Raw genomic sequence first — 17,808 nt, 5'->3', positions numbered from 1 at the left:
AATTTCTTTTGGATGAAATCCAGAGCATGACAGATATTTATAGGCGCTTGTAGAGCGTGTACTGCCGGCCGTTGTGGCCGAGCGGTTCTAGGCGCTTCAGTTTGGAACCGTACGACCGCTACGGTCGCAGGTTCGAATCCAGCCTCGGGCATGGATGTGTGTGATGTCCTTAGGTTAGTTAGGTTCAAGTAGTTCTAAGTTCTAGAGGACTGATGACCTCAGATATTAAGTCCCATAGTGCTCAGGGCCATTTTTTTTAGAACGTCTACGGAGACCTGGCACTGAATTAAAGCACGGTGAGTCGTAGAACGAGGCGTCTGTCATCATCGTAAGAATGTCACGCAAACGTGTCCGACATCCCGCGTGCCGGTCGGACGCATAGACTCCTACAAGGTTGGAACGTGTGGACACTCTCATTCGATATATCGACGGCTTGCAATAAAACACCACGCTGCACAACTGGACGACTCCTTTAGTAGCCTGACACACTCGTCCACCAGCTGGGGTACTCAGAGGTGTGTGTTCGCTGGATTCCTCGTCGCCTGACAGTAGACTGTAAAGAGCAATGAAGGACCATCTGTGCGGGATTGCTTGCGCGTTACAAGGCTGATCGTGAAAATTATTTGTCGAACGTCGTCACAGGCGGTGAAATATGGGTTCTCTTCGAAACGAAAACGAAACGGTAAAACACGGAGTGGCGCTACACAACCTCTCCTCCAAAGAAAAAGTTCAAAGCCGCACCCTCAGCCGCTAAAGCCACGGCGACGTCTTTCTGGGACTCTGAGGGGGTTATTCTGTTTGGTGTCCTCCCTCATGTGCAGCTATCAACTCTGATGTGTGTTGTGCTACCCTCAGGAAACTGAAAACGACTTTATTGTCTTCGTCGCCACAAAAATTCAAACGAACTTCTTCTCCGAAACAACGCGAAGCCTCAAGCAAATCTGCGCATCCGAGAGCAGCTCACAAAACTTAACTGGACTGTTCTTCCTCATCCACCCTACATATCGGATCTTGCACCTTCCATCTTCCATCTGTTTGTCCCAATGGAAGATGTACTCCGTAGAAAGCAGTACGTGGATGATGGGGACATTATTGATGCAGGAAGACGTTGACAAATAGAGTGGTACCACGCAGAAATACAGATCCTCCCAGCTGAGCCTTGGTAAAGAAAACTGCTGTTTCGAAGAGCGCGCCGCAACGCGCTGTGTGATGCAGTCGCCCTCCATTTCTGGTGGTGGCGCCGCTGTGGTGTCTCACTCTGGTGGGAAAGCGAAAAGGTTGCCTGTTCACGTGTACTTAAGGGGCGCTATCAGCTCGTCAGGGGCACCCCACCCCCCAGTACCCTCTCCTCCTTGATGACCGTCCGACAACCTCAGTAAGGCCGACCCTTTGCCTCTCACCTCTCAGATGTATTTTCCATCCCAGATGATCCCCACTTTGATTATTCCCTCTTCCCTGACGTCATGGACCGTACGAATATCTCTGCTCCTCCCCTTGCTCCTAGCTTCCAGTACTTGGGCCACACACCACCATCTGAACTTAACACTCCCATCACTACACAGGACATCAGCCTCACACTCCGCACTAAACGCAACACTGCTCCCGGCCACGACTGCATTACCTAACACCACCTCAAACACTGCCCTCCCTCCTTCCTTTCAGTCCTTGCCACCCTCTACAATGTCATCCTTACCACTGGCTTCTATCCCGACCTGTGGAAAACCTCCCGTATCCTGATATTCTCCAAACCCAACAAGCCTCCATCTGATGCCTGTTCCTATTGTCCTATCTGTCTCACATCAGTGTTCAGCAAGTTCTTGGAATCCATCCATTCCTGGCGCATGAATCACCACCTCCGCCAAAACCACCTCCGCCCCAACACCGAATGTGGCTTTCGACCTTCCTTCTCTGACGATGACCAACTCCTCTGCCTCACTCATCTCCTCTCCCTCCAGTATAACCCCTGTCGCTCCACCATTTTTGTCTCCCTCGACCTCGAAAATGCCTACGACCGTGTCTGGCATCCCAGTCTCCTGTTTAAACTCCAAACCTATGCCCTTCCTATCAACTACATCCGTCTGATGGCCTCCTTCCTCTCCCGCCGCCCCTCCTATGTTACCATCCATAATGCCAATTCCCACACCTTCTACCCCTCTGCAGGTGTGCGCCAGGGCTCTGTCCTCTCCCCTCTCCTCTACTTCTTGTACATGGCAGATATGCCCCAACCCCCCCCCTCCATTACACCTCTTGCAATATGCCAATGACACCTCATTCCTCGCCCTCTCTCCTACCCTCCAACGGTCCCAACGCCTTCTCCAGAATCACCTTGAACTTTTTGCTGCATGGTGTAACCAGTGGCTCCTGAAAATCAATCCTTCCAAGACCCAGGCAATCATCGCAAGTTGTACCACTCGCTCCTTCTGGCTCCTGGATTTCTCCCTTACTGTCTGAGCCCGTCCTGTCCACCTCACCCCCACCCTCACCTACCTTGGCCTCACCATTGACTGTCACCTCACCTGGATCCCTCATCTCCGCTCCATCCAATCCAAAGCCCACAACTGCTTCTGACTCCTCAAACTCCTCTCTGGCCAGACATGGGGGTTGCACCCCTCTACCATCATCCACAGCTACAAATCCTTAATCCGTCCCATCCTCTGTTATGCCAGTCCCACCTGGATATCTGCCCCCCCCCAAATTCTATAAGTCCCTCCAGATCCTTGAGCGTCATGCCCTCCGCCTCGCCTTCTGTATACGCCTCCCGTCCCCCACGCTGATCCTCTATGACCTTTCCCCCATCTGCTCCTATTCCTCGAACATATCCGCATCCTCTACACCTCCTGCCACCTTGATCCCCCTCACCCCCTGGTTGCTCCTCTCCTCTTCCATCCCCGCCCCCTGCCACGTCTTCATTGTTGTGTCCCCCCTCCCTCCATCTCTACACCCTTCATCTCCTTTCCCAAGGTGGCTTCCATCAACTCCCCCTCCCGGATGATGCCCTCTCTCCCTCCATTTATCCCTCCTATCAACTCTGATCCTCACTCCCCCTCCTTTCCTCTGTCCTTTTCCTGGGCTTCCTCCCCCCCCCTTCCATCCTCTTTCTTCCCCACTCCCCTCTCTCTGCCACCTTCTCTCCCCCGAGTCCTTTTGCATTTCCCTCCTCTGCCTTTTCTCATTCCCTCTCGCATCTGCCCTGCCCCTCTCCCCCCTTATAAGTCCTCTCCCACCTTGGTTTTCCCCCCCTTTTTCGTTTTTTCCTCTCCTCCCTCCTTGTTTCTCCCCCTCCTCCAGGTCCCCCCCCCCTCATCTGCCCTTGGCTCGGGAGTGTCCTCTTTGTGCCGCCATTTTCGTGCAGTGTTTTACAGTGAGTGTTCCGTGTTGTGTATCTTTTGGGAAGTGTTGCGAACGGCCATCATACTATCGCTGGGTGTGATTTTTTATCTCTTGCGAACAGAAACCAGACTGTCGCCATGTTTTTTTTAATTGTGTGTCTATTATGTTACTTGTCTGATTCCTGTGTTTTTTATTAACATTGCCAACCCCTTTGCTTTCTGTTTTAACTTTCCGCATTTTTCCGCCATTTTACACTTTAAGTCACCGTTTTATCGCCTGTTTTCTTGTTTCTTTTCTTCTTCCGTTTTTAAAAAAGTCTGTAGGCTGTAGAGCAGCGTACTAAGGTGCTGCCAGCCCTGCCCCTTCGGGGGGAACTGAAAATCAACAAAGGAAAAAAAAACTCGGCAGGGGGTCAGTCTGAGTCGGTCAGTTGGTCAGCCTCAGGAGTCTAGGCAGTTGGTCAGCCGGGTCAGCGTGGGGCAGTAAGTGTCTGTCTGTCGTCCGGAGTGCTAGTATGTATTAGGCCGCCAGTCTGCTCGAGCTGCTGAGGCAACGGACATTGGCGGTTGGATCCATCGATTGGTCGGTCGCGCACTGGGACACAAGATGACTGGTCCGTCTTGAGCGTCGGCGCATGTGAGGTCGCCACGTGAGTCCAGTGGACCGTGCCGTATAGCGAAGGGTAGTGGCTTCGCGGTTGACACGAGAGCAACAGGAGCCAATCCACGACATCGGTCTGGCCGGCGCGAGCTGCGACGCCGTGAGACGGGGGATCGGCGCGCCTTCCTGCGTCCGTTGAAGCGGCTGGCAGGTCGGTTTGGGAGGGCGTTTTGTGGGTGCTGCGTCAGGTCTTCTCGAGAAATGGCAGTTTATTAGAAGTTAAGTGATTCGTGATATGTGTTTCATTTACTTGTTAAATTCTACTTGGTGTTTTGGTCAGTCTCTCGTCCCCAGCTTGCTCGGCTGTCTCCCGTCCGCATTTGTTAGGCCATACGTTAATAGCTGCCTCTGTCATGTTTGTCGGATTCGGTGTTAACGAATTTATTGCTTAAATGCCGAATTGTTGAAATATGGTTTTATATTGCCTATCATCTTGCGAGGTGGAATATGTCTAATGTAGAACATGTTGTACATTTTATGTAAGTCAGCAGTTTATGGGTTTTATTTAAATAGTCATTTTAGGTTATAAGGTTGTCACCCTCCCACCGTAAGAGCCCTTAAAAAATTGCACTTTCGATGGCAAATAATTAGAGTGTTGCACCATTTCGATCCCTCTTACGGGGTGCATATTTTTCGTGTTTGTGTGAGTTGTTAAAAATTTTTTTTTTAGTTTAAAGTAATCTGGTGTGTTGCAGATTTGCACCAGTGTACTCTTTCAGAGGTTGTCGTTGGAGGTCCCGACTACGGCCGTGTTGAAAGGGAGCAGGCAAGCTTCTCAGGCTCATACTGTTAATATTGTTCTTTCTGCCTCCAAATAAATTTCTAACATGATATTTCGAGGGTGCTTTTCTGCTTATAATTTTAAATCTGTTTTTGAAAAAGCTTTTAAAGAATAAAATTCACATTTGTAAAAGTAATTTCATTTTCCATCAGTTACTTCCTGGCAACTACTTCCACGCTCACCTAGTGTGATTAAATGTGATAATATTGTTGATGAATCGCTAGCAAATAAAATAAATTCTTTAAGAAAAGATTCTGAAAGTAAATTTACGGTTCACAAGTAAAGTTGAGTAAGGCGTCACATTGAACGGGGAATATGTTCCAAAAATGGTTTTTTACTTAAAAGAGTGGGGAATAATATGGTGTACTGGAATCCTGAAAAAAACCACTTGCTTTCAGAAAAAAATGCATTGCATTACTTATATAACGACCCTCGTACATTATATAGCTCATATAGGTAACGGTGTGAAACAGGGAAACTTCCTCGTTAAATGTGTCTAATACGTAGAAAACAACCCACTTTCACATCAGCAATAGCGTCCATCCAAGAGGCGAAAGACAGTGTTCCCGAGGAAGACAAAAGCTTCAGTATAAGGTCGGTAGCAACGGCGGACATATTCAATGTGTTACTGACCAATTTTGACAATATCAGAATAGAAGATCCATTGAAACGTTATGTCCGAGCTTTCCACTTTTCTTATATTTGAGTAATATGTTTATGAATTGTGCACTTTGCATACCGAATCGGTAACAGCTTAACGTACCGAACCCAGCTACCACGTGCAACTGATGATATGCAGCTGATTGTTCAAAAACAAACCACTGCTACTGTGAGCACGACTGAAGTCTATAACTAAGCAGCTAGAAGATAATCACCATTACAGCTTTTGTTTTCGTCAGAGAGTGTAGATTTTGCTATTATTAATTTTTTACCTAGTCTGTGCACTTTGTACAGGCATCAAGGGATCACAAATTTAGCATTGGAGGGCATCGTGGAGGGTAAAAATCGTAGAGGGAGACCAAGAGATGAATACACTAAGCAGATTCAGAAGGATGTAGGTTGCAGTAAGTACTGGGAGATGAAGAAGCTTGCACAGGATAGAGTAGCATGGAGAGCTGCACCAAATCAGTCTCAGGACTGAAGACCACAACAACAACAGCAACAACAACAACCTAGTCTTTATATACAGGGGGCGCAAAAATGTGGGAACACCGAGAGAAATGCTTGTTTGACCATAAACGCAGATGCTTGCGAAATCTGCACGTTGCTCTGTTATATTTGACCACGAATAGAACCTGTGAAATATCCTCAAAACGTTGCAAGTGATAGTCGTGGACAGCACAGCGTTGTCTAGTCGTGAGCGCATTATGTAGGAGCTAAGTGATTTATAACTTGGAGAAGTTGTTGGTGCCAGTATGGTGGGTGCTTCTGTAACCAAGATAGCGGAAGTGTTTGGTTCAAAAATGGTTCAAATAGCTCTGAGCACTATGGAACTTAACATCTAAGGTCATCAGTCCCCTAGAACTTAGAACTGCTTAAACCTAACAAACCTAAGGACATCACACACATCCATGCCCGAGGCAGGATTCGAACCTGCGACCATAGCGGTCGCGCGGTTCCAGACTGAAGCGCCTAGAACCGCTCGGCCACACCTGCTGGCGAAGGTGTTTGGTGTTTCAAGATTTATGTCGCAATGAGGGAAAGCGGAAAATAATCATCCGCTAAGCCGCAACGCGGATGAGAGCGTGTGTTGAGCAATTGTGACAGATGGTCATTGGAAATGATCGTGACGAAATACAAGGCTACGTCAGCTGCAAAAGTCACTGAAGAACTGACTGTCACACTCGAGAACCCTGTCTGCACCAAAACAACACGAAGGGAGCTCCATTAGCAGGGAACTGCTGGGCGACCTGGAATTCCAAACAACTCGTCAGTGAGGCAAATCCCCATAATGACAAAACTCGGTGCCGAAGCCGTTACACCTGTACTACGGAGCAATGGAAGAAATTCATTTGGGCGGATGAGTCTTTTCTGTTTCTGACTTCTGTCCGAGTGTACGTCCCAGGACTGAAACTTGGCGGGTGTTCGGTGGTGATTTGGGCAGCCATATCGTGGTATTCCATGGGCCCCATATAAAGTCGCATTACTGCCTAAGATTATATTACCATTTTGGGTGATCATGTCCACCCCAAGGTACAATGTTTGTTTCCCAAGAGTGATACTGCGTTCCAAGACGACATGCGGCTTCTTCATACAGCTCGCATCATCCGGAACTGGTTTTGTGAGAACCAGGATGAATTGGTGAATCTCCTCTGACCACCAAATCTCAGTATCACTTAGCCTTTGTGGTCCACTTTCCAGAGGAGGGTGGGTGATCGATGTCCAAGTCATTCGTAGTTACCTGAATTTTTGCAGGAGGAATAGTGTAAGATTCCTTTGAAATCTACACGGGACCGTAATTAAACCACTATGAGACGACTGGAAACTGTTTAAACTGCCAACAGGTTTTCTACACCGTATAAAGCAGGTTAATGTTTTGTTTCGAAAGTATTTTCATATAGTTGCCTCCCTTCTGCATATGTGCAACGACATCGGTCAAATTTTCCATCAAAACAGGAATTCCTTCATCCACTTATACTCCAAGTTGTTTCTTGCTAAGGTTTTGGTAATAGTTACTTACTCTAATTAGATTCCTAGCAATGAAACAACTTCTACGTATTGAGTTTGTAATTTACTGTATTACATATTTTAAGCGATACAAGAAAGGAAAATGTAAATCCAGTCAGCATCTGAATCACTAAACAGAAAGCACTAGCTAGCAGTTGATTGGGATAGAGGGAAATTCTGCCGCAAACGAGAAAACAAATTCAGTCATTCGCCTGAAGTGTTATTAGACACCAGAGTGCCGGAAGAAGATTTGATCATCCCACCTGACCCCCCCCCCCCTCCTAACAAACACGAGTCCAGTATTTTACTCTATGCCACGTCAGTAGTCTCAGAACTGGAATTAATAGCACAGCTTTTATTAGCATGAAGATCTGCTTGAGCCACATAGTCTTTCACTGGAAATCATTCTAAGCCCTCGGAAATTATTTACGGAGTACTTACAGCTTAACGTGGAATTCGAAATAGTGTAAGTACGATCACATATACAAAGCTCCATCAAAATTGTCAGCGTCAATAAGTAACAGAAACAATGCTTGGACCAAGGAAGGCTCTGATCGCGAAACTTTCACTTTGTAGTCCAAAATTTCTAATTATAAATTCTTATGATAAATTATAGTTGGTTAACAGCGGCCGTAAAATAATAAAGCAGATCTGAGCAGGTGGTAAAGTCCAAAGGACGTCTTGGCGAAGCCGTAATCTAAGTCCAACTTCTCTAAATAAATTACGATTAGCGAAAACTATAGTGCGTTCTTCATTAAGGTATAAGTCGACCGTTTATTACCTAGTACGGCGTATCTTCTTCTTTCTGAAACGTTGCAAGCTTCTCTTTCTCCGACAGTCTATCATTTAGCGGCCCCTCCTGTTATAGTACTTGTCGGTTCACATCATCCTTCACTCCACGTCTCTACTTTGTTCACGATCTTCCAATTGGCTTTCGTCTGGATTCTGTCCATTCTAATACTCTCCTCGGAAGTTTTTCTGGCCACGTTCTTTTAAGGTTGCCTAACCATTTATGCCTATTACTCCCCATAGTTTCTTTTAGGGTCTTGATCTGCGGGGTATTATTTCATTCTTTATCCTATATCATTCCTAATACAGCGGATAGGTAGTGAAAATGTAAACGGAAAAGTTTTCTGATATTTAAGCTTACTTTCAATTTCTCCTCTTCGTTAAAGCGAAACATCTCACACTCATAGCACCAATTCAGTCTTCTGATTTAGTATACTATAAGTTTACTACAGTGAACTTCCTCATATTTATACGGATGGACATTCACGTTGATAATATAGTTACTATTAGACATCGTCAGCATATGGCGGAATTCAGAGTTGAAAGAAAAGTTATCCTTGGACATTCAGTGCTGTTAAAACTACCTCCTCAAACATAGTGAACGTTTTCACGTCCTGCAAAACGAAAGACGAAGTCATGTTAATCACATGTATTTGAACCACATTCGTTTTCATGATAATATTGTACTATACAGCATACATCTAGGGCAGATGAAGTTCGACTAATAATATAATAACTTATTGGGGAAAACTGAATTTAGACTTAAATAACTAATACATATGAACTAAAGTAATGTATAACCATCACATCTAAAAGAAAATAGTACAGACTAGCACTTAAATCATAGTCAGTGGATGAGTTTTTATACTCAGGGGAGTTCAAGACAATGACGGGACAGAAAAATAAAAATAAGTTCAAAAATTACTTACAGTGTTATTGGTAAGCTAAATACGTTTCAGTTTTATGGTTCTGTAGTGGCTAAAAAGAGAAGTTCGTAAGCAATGTGTATAACTAGTTCTGACTTACGTCAGAGAGACATGGACTTTCGATACGATATTCAATTAAAAACAGACGACTCTTCAGCGAGCAATGGAGAAATGTATATCAGAAATTACTAGGCGAGGGAGTATAACTGATAAATTGAAGAGGACCAGAGTGGAGAGTTCAGTAAAGAAAAAGAAATGTACATGGGAGGCACATGTAACCAGATGAATGGGTGGGAGGTGGACCAAGGAAGCTTTTTACCGGAGTAAAAATGGGCCGAAAAGACCCGGAAGATGACTTACTGGAAGGGTAGGGGTTGATGTTAAAAATACGTAAAAATGGATGGTAGCTAAAGACCTTAATGCATAGAAGTATACTGAGGAAAACTTCATTGAGCTGTCAAACGGTAGAAGGGTTACTCGACTGAGAATGCTATAAATTCACTCGCCAAATATTTCAAGCCTTAGATAATAATATATCACCAGTTGCTATTACCTGTGAACTTTCGAAGACTTTTGATTCCAAAGACCATGCCCTCTCTTAGATAAAATTAAGTTTTATGGAATTGCTGGTTCTTACACACAACTAGTTTGAATCATACTTAAAAATCAGAACGCAAAAGTTGTATTCAGTAATTCCAACAATGTTAACAGGAGATAAATATTAAATTAACATTCATCAAGAAGAACTGGTACTTTTTGCACACAATACTAGTGTTGTAATACATCGCATTAAAGACAAATCAACGGAAGAGATGTCAATGATATTATTCAAAGAGTTAAGCGGTTCTCTAAAATTGGACTTACCCTAAGTTTTGAGAAAACACATCATAGTTATTTCAATAGAAGAAACAGTCGTGCCAACAAATGTGTAGCACATGAATAGAAATCAGGAAACAGTTTGAAACGCTCCAAATTTTTGGGTGTGCATGCTGATGAAAACTTGAACTAGAAGAAGCTCATTACTGAGGTGCTCAAACAGTTAAGCTCACCTGCTTTTGTTCTTCTTATACATACTACTCCTGGGGACTAAGGAATCAACCTCCAGGAATATTTTCATATTTCCCTTCGAAAATGTCTTACGGAATAATTTTCTTAGGTAACTTGTCACTTAGAAAGACAGTATTGATTGCACAAAGGCTAGCAGTAAGAATAATACGATATGTCCACCCACAGTCGTCACGTGGGTACTTCTTCCACAAGATACGCTTTTTAAATACACCACCACAATACAATATATTATGTAATGGAGTTTGTCATAAATAATTCATCATAATTTCAGGAGCACGTTGATGCTCGTACCTACAACAGTGGCAGAAAAATGACCTTTATTACCCACTACCTGCTGCCCACAGCTGCGCTCACATGCGCTGGTGTACGTGCAACAGCGTAAGCCGCCCCCACGTAACTGCATTTTTGGGTAAGCATAGCACGTGATGTGCCCCCTCCCCCTCCGCCGCTCGATCCCCGAACAGCTGCCTCAACGCACGATGCAGCATCACTGCAGAGCGGTGGGTATGGTGAGACGTGCCAGGAGTGAGCATGTATGTATAATAATACTGAAGTAGCAGTACATTATATAAAATGTACGTTACGCAACAAATGTAATAAGTTTTACCATGAACCATGGACCTTGCCGTTGTTGGGGAGGCTTGCGTGCCTCAGCGATACAGATAGCCGTACCGTAGGTGCAACCACAACGGAGGGCTATCTGTTGAGAGGCCAGACAAACGTGTGGTTCCTGAAGAGGGGCAGCAGCCTTCTCAGTAGTTGCAGGGGCAACAGTCTGGATGACTGACTGATCTGGCCTTGTAACACTAGCCAAAACGGCCTTGCTGTGCTGGTACTGCAAACGGCTGAAAGCAAGGGGAAACTACAGCTGTAATTTTTCCCGAGGGCATGCAGCTTTACTGTATGATTAAATGATGATGGCGTCCTCTTGGGTAAAATATTCTGGAGGTAAAATAGTCCCACATGCCGTTCTCCGGGCAGGGACTACTCATGAGGACGTCGTTATCAGGAGAAAGAAAACTGGCGTTCTACGGATCGGAGCGTGGAATGTCAGATCCCTTAATCGGGCAGGTAGGTTAGAAAATTTAAAAAGGGAAATGTTAGATTAAAGTTAGGTATAGTGGGAATTAGTGAAGTTCGGTGGCAGGAAGTACAAGACTTTTCGTCAGGTGAATACAGGGTTATAAATACAAAATGAAATAGGCGTAATGCAGGAGTAGGTTTAATAATGAATAAAAAAAATAGGAGCCTGCATCTCGTGGTCGTGCGGTAGCGTTCTCGCTTCCCACGCCCGGGTTCCCGGGTTCGATTCCCGGCGGGGTCAGGGATTTTCTCTGCCTCGTGATGGCTGGGTGTTGTGTGCTGTCCTTAGGTTAGTTAGGTTTAAGTAGTTCTAAGTTCTAGGGGACTTATGACCACAGCAGTTGAGTCCCATAGTGCTCAGAGCCATTTGAACCATTTGAACCATTTTTGAAAAAAATAGGATTCCGGGTAAGCTACCACAAACAGCATAGTGAACGCATTATTGTGGCCAAGATAGACACAAAGCCCATGCTTACTACAGTTGTACAAGTTTATATACCAACTAGCTCTGCAGATGATGAAGAAATTGATGAAATGTATGATGAGATAAATTAAATTTTCAGGTAGTGAAGGGAGACGAAAATTTAATAGTCATGGGCAACTGGAATTCGAGAGTAGGAAAAGGAAGAGAAGGAACCATAGTAGGTGAATATGGACTGGGGGTAAGAAATGAAAGAGGAAGCCGTCTGGTAGAATTTTGCATAGAGCATAACTTAATCATAGCTAACAATTGCTTCAAGAATAATAGAAGAAGGTTTTATACCTGGAAGAATCCTGGAGATACTAAAAGGTATCAGATAGATTATATAATGGTAAGACAGAGATTTAGGAACCAGGTTTTAAATCGTAAGACATTTCAGGGGGCAGATGTGGATTCTGACCACAATCTATTGGTTATGACCTGTAGATTAAAACTGAAGAAACTGCAAAAAGGTGGGAATTTAAGGAGGTGGGACCTGGATAAACTGACTAAACCAGAGGATGTACAGAGTTTCAGGGAGAGCATAAGGGAACAATTGAAAGGAATGGGGGAAAGAAATACAGTAGAAGAAGAATGGATAGCTTTGAGGGATTAAGTAGTAAAGGCAGCAAGGGATCAAGAAGGTAAAAACACAAGGGCTAGTAGAAATCCTTGGGTAACAGAAGAAATATTGAATTTAATTGATGAAAGGAGAAAATATAAAAATGCAGTAAATGAAGCAGGCAAAAAGGAATACAAACGTCTCAAAAATGAGATCGATAGGAAGTGCAAAATTGCTAAGCAGGGATGGCTAGAGGACAAATGTAAGGATGTAGAGGCTTGTCTCACTAGGGGTAAGATAGATACTGACTACAGGAAAATTAAAGAGACATTTGGATAAAAGAGAACAACTTGCATGAATATCAAGAGATCAGACGGAAACGCAGTTCGAAGCAAAGAAGAGAAAGTAGAAAGGTGGAAGGAATATAGAGGGTCTACACAAGGGCGATGTACTTGAGGACAATATTATGGAAATGGAAGAGGATGCAGATGAAGATGAAATGGGAGATACGATACTGCGTGAAGAGTTTGACAGTGCACTGTTAGACCTGAGCCGGCCGAAGTGGCCGCGCGGTTAAAGGCGCTGCAGTCTGGAACCGCAAGACCGCTACGGTCGCAGGTTCGAATCCTGCCTCGGGCATGGATGTTTGTGATGTCCTTAGGTTAGTTAGGTGTAACTAGTTCTAAGTTCTAGGGGACTAATGACCTCAGCAGTTGAGTCCCATGGTGCTCAGAGCCATTTGAACCATTTTTTGTTAGACCTGAAACGAAACAAGGCCCCGGGAGTAGTCAACATTCGATTAGAACTACTGACAGCCTTGGGAGAGCCAGTCCTGACGAAACTCTACCATCTGGTGAGCAAGATGTGTGAGACAGGCGAAATACCCTCAGACTTCAAGAAGAATATAATAATTCCAATCGCAAAGAAAGCAGGTGTTGACAGATGTGAAAATTATCCGAACTATCAGTTCAATAAGTCACAGCTGCAAACTACTAACGCGAATTCTTTACAGACGAATGGAAAAACTAGTAGAAGCCGACCTCGGGGAAGATCAGTTTGAATTCCGTAGAAATGTTGAACACGTGAGGCAATACTGACCTTACGAATTATCTTAGAAGAAAGATTAGGAAAAGGCAAACCTACGTTTCTGGGATGTTTAGACTTAGGGAAAGCTTTTGACAATGTTGAATGGAATACTCTCTTTCAAATTCTAAAGGTGGCAGGGGTAAAATACAGGGAGCGAAAGGCTATTTACAATTTGTACAGAAACCAGATGGCTGTTATAAGTCGATGGGCACGAAAGGAAAGCAGTAGTTGGGAAGGGAGTGAGACAGGGTTGTAGCCTTTCCAGGATGTTATTCTGTATATTGAGCAATCAGTAAAGGAAACAAAAGAAAAATTAAGAGTAGGTATTAAAATCTATGGAGAAGAAATCAAAAACTTTGAGGTTCGCCGATGACATTGTAATTCTGTCAGAGACAGCAAAGGACTTGGAAGAGCTGTTGAACGGAATGGACAGTGTCTTGAAAGGAGGATATAAGATGAACATTAAAAGCATCAAAACGAGGATAATGGAATGACGTCGAATTAAGTCGGGCGATGTTGAGGGAATTAGATTAGGAAATGAGATACTTAAAGTAGTAAAGTAGTTTTGCTATTTGGGGAGCAAAATAACTGATGATGGTCGAAGTAGAGAGGATATAAAATGTAGAGTGGCAATGGCAAGGAAAGCGTTTCTGAAGAAGAGAAATTTGTTGACATCGAGTATAGATTTAAGTGTCAGGAAGTCTTCTCTGAAAGTATTTGTTTGGAGTGTAGCCATGTATGGAAGTGAAACGTGGACGATAAACACTGTAGACAAGAAGAGACTAGACGTGGACGATAAATAGTTTAGACAAGAAGAGAATGGAAGCTTTCGAAATGTGGCGCTGCAGAAGAATGTTGAAGATTAGATGGGTAGACAACATAACTAATGAGGTGTTGAATAGGATTGGGGAGAAGAGGAGTTTGTGGCACAACTTGACAAGAAAAAGTGACCGGTTGGTAGGACATGTTCTGAGGCATCGGGGGATCACAAATTTAGCATTGGAGGGCGGCGTGGATGGTAAAAATCGTAGAGGGAGACCAAGAGATGAATACACTAAGCACATTCGGAATGATGTAGGTTGCAGTAAGTACTGGGAGATGAAGAAGCTTGCACAGGATAGAGTAGCATGGAGAGCTGCATCAAATCAGTCTCAGGACTGAAGACCCCAACAACAACAACCCTGGTTTGTGTTCACCGACATAGAACAAGATGTTCGATTCCCTACTCCACACTCTTTGATGTCGATTTTTTCTTTTACTTTCTAAAGTAAAGTAAGCTCTGGGTTCAAAATATCTCTGTATCGGATTTCATCAAAATCAGATCAGCGGTTTAGTCGTTAAAGGGTAACAGACAAATCCACTTTCACGTTTATGATACTAGTATGACTTACTGAAACTGTCTGTGCCCAGAAAAGAGACAACAATAGCAACAAAAATTTTTCATCAGTTGTTCAATAACGCAAACTGTCAGATAGGCAGCAAAGTAAGTTTTAAAACTAACCTAAAATCGTTTCTCCTGGACTACTATTTCGTGGAGAAATTTTTGTTTAAAAACTAGTAACCTGTGAAAAGCTAAGTTTTGTACTTATGATGTATTCATTTCCTATAAACTGAGTCGTTCCGTATCATTTCCACAGAAGAATAATTCATACGTTCTATGGAACAGGTAACTAACTACTGCCACTGGCTGATAATAATGATTGCGGTGATCGGAGTGGCCAAGATAAAATTTTGGACTTCGAAATGTGACGCGGAAATGTTACGTTTGAACAACATATTCACGCGAAATCGTTAACGCTCCGGTGCAGCCCGTATTAAGAAATCAGCCTTTCCTCGTTGTGAATATAGCGTCATTCCAGTCCTGAAGACAGTAAGTTCTCCGGCGTCCTTCCACAAATGCTTGACGCTCGAGGCCAAATGGATGCGCACTGCGTAGCACTACAGAAAATTCCTCAGGAGCGGCGAACACTAACGTGGTACACAGTCTGTGAGAATAAAACCCCGGCTAAACAATGCAGACCCCTCTAGAGCACACATTGTTTCTTGCAGTTACCAAGAACGATACCTTACGTCACCTATTCTCTAACAAAACGAGGACTCCATTTGATGTCAGTTAACCTCTTTTCCTAATAAACAATGTATTTAAGAGTAATTCTTCAAGTGTTAATACTGTTGCTGCTGCTAGATCTGATAGTGTCTGATGTCACAGTCCATCTTCATTAGCAGGACAGCTTTAATAACGACGCAAAATGACACGGTACGGGAGAAGCCGCCTTGAAAACAAAGTCCGAGATGCATATCGATCTCGCCTAATGCCAACACTCCCGAGTGCGGAGCTAGAAGCCGCAAGCTCACGTGACCTTGGTCACTGCATGAGCTCATCACGTGATCAGGGAAATGTGAGCAGCGGCCGACGTGATATTTGCGACATGTGTACAGTATTGCAGCACCTCATCAGCGGGCGTGCAATTCATGACTGGAAGTTCCCACCTGCCTGACTCATTTACCATTTGGGAAAGTTATGACCTCAGCTCTCACTTCCCATAAGGTTTGCTAACTGGTTTAGATATAGTGATCATACATCAAATATTGCAAAAACGATGTATGGTCGTCACTTCCGGCGTCATCTGTGTATGGACACAGCTTTTCGTGAACAAACGATGTGGTCACGGTACTAAAAACGTATTGCGTTGTGCCATCCAGCGTAATATTTCCGTAGAGCCACAATAAAGATTCCAGGTCTGGCACACCAGACGTCCTGGGTGCGCTTCATGGGTGATTCTACAAACTTGTTTCTACAAAATATGCGCTGATTACCATTTACGCCTCACTATCACATGAACGAATTTTTATTTAAGAAGTGGAAGCCTGTAATAAAATCTACTTTTGAACTGTACTTGCATGAGTGCGACTAAAACCCTTATGTTCATTAATGTTAACACAAATTATGTGTACATGTCCTGTAAACTGATTTATATATATATATATGTCAATACACACTAAGATTAAACGAATTGCTGACGACGTTCATTTCTCAGCGTGACTACTGCCTTTGGCGACAAGAACAACACCCTGCTATGCAATTAAAATTTTGAAAAAAATGCCAAAGCTTGGATAAGTGTAACAAGTGCGATAAACTTTTTTTCTTAAGCAGCATTGGGTCATCGAATTCTTCCGAGTTATGAGCATCAGAAATGAGAAATGCTTTTGTTTAATCCGACAGAATGTCTGAACTTGTGTCGTAAATAATTTTACACACGGAGCCTATGGAACTACAGCGATTCTCTATTTATTTTATTTATTTTTTTTATTTATTTATTGTTCCGTGGGACCAAATTAAGGAGAAATCTCCATGGTCATGGAACGAGTCAATACATGAAATTGTAACACGATATTAGAAACAGATAAAATGAAATATAGAAAAAAAAACATATTCAGGTGACAAGTCATAAGTTTAAATGAAGACAATCAACAATGTAACACTGGAATTTGCTTAATTTTTTAGCTCTTCCAGGAGCTCCTCGACAGAATAGAAGGAGTGAGCCATGAGGAAACTCTTCAGTTTAGACTTAAAAGAGTTTGGGCTACTGCTAAGATTTTTGAGTTCTTGTGGTAGCTTATTGAAAATGGATGCAGCAGAATACTGCACTCCTTTCTGCACAAGAGTCAAGGAACTGCATTCTACATGCAGATTTGATTTCTGCCTAGTATTAACTGAGTGAAAGCTGCTAACTCTTGGGAATAGGCTAATATTGCTAACAACAAACGACGTTAAAGAAAATATATACTGTGAGGGCAATGTCAGAATTCCCAGATTTTTGAATAGGGGTCGACAAGAGGTTCTCGAACTTACACCACATATAGCTCGAACAGCCCCTATTTGAGCCAAAAATACCCTCTTTGAATCAGAAGAATTACCCCAAAAAATAATACCATACGACATAAGCGTATGAAAATATGCGAAGTAGACTACTTTTCGTGTTGAAGTGTCACTTATTTCAGATACTGTTCTAATGGTAAATAAAGCAGCATTTAGTTTCTGAACAAGATCCTGAACATGGGCTTTCCACAACAGCTTACTATCTATCCGTACGCCTAGGAACTTGAACTGTTCCGTCTCGCTTATAACATGCCCATTCTGTCTGATTAAAATGTCAGTTCATGTTGAATTGTGAGTTAGAAACTGTAACAACTGAGTCTCACTGTGATTTAGCATCAAATTATTTTCCACAAGCCACGAACTTATTTCATGAACTAAATTATTTGTTACTGTTTCAATATTACACACAAGATCCTTCACTATCAAGCTGGTGTCATCAGCAAACAGAAATATTTTTGAATCACCTGTAATACTAGAAGGCATATCATTTATATAAATAAGAAACAGCAGTGGCCC

The sequence above is a fragment of the Schistocerca nitens genome, chromosome 2 (assembly GCF_023898315.1).
Source record: "Schistocerca nitens isolate TAMUIC-IGC-003100 chromosome 2, iqSchNite1.1, whole genome shotgun sequence".
NCBI lineage: Eukaryota > Metazoa > Arthropoda > Insecta > Orthoptera > Acrididae > Schistocerca > Schistocerca nitens.
This window is presented reverse-complemented; position numbering follows the sequence as displayed.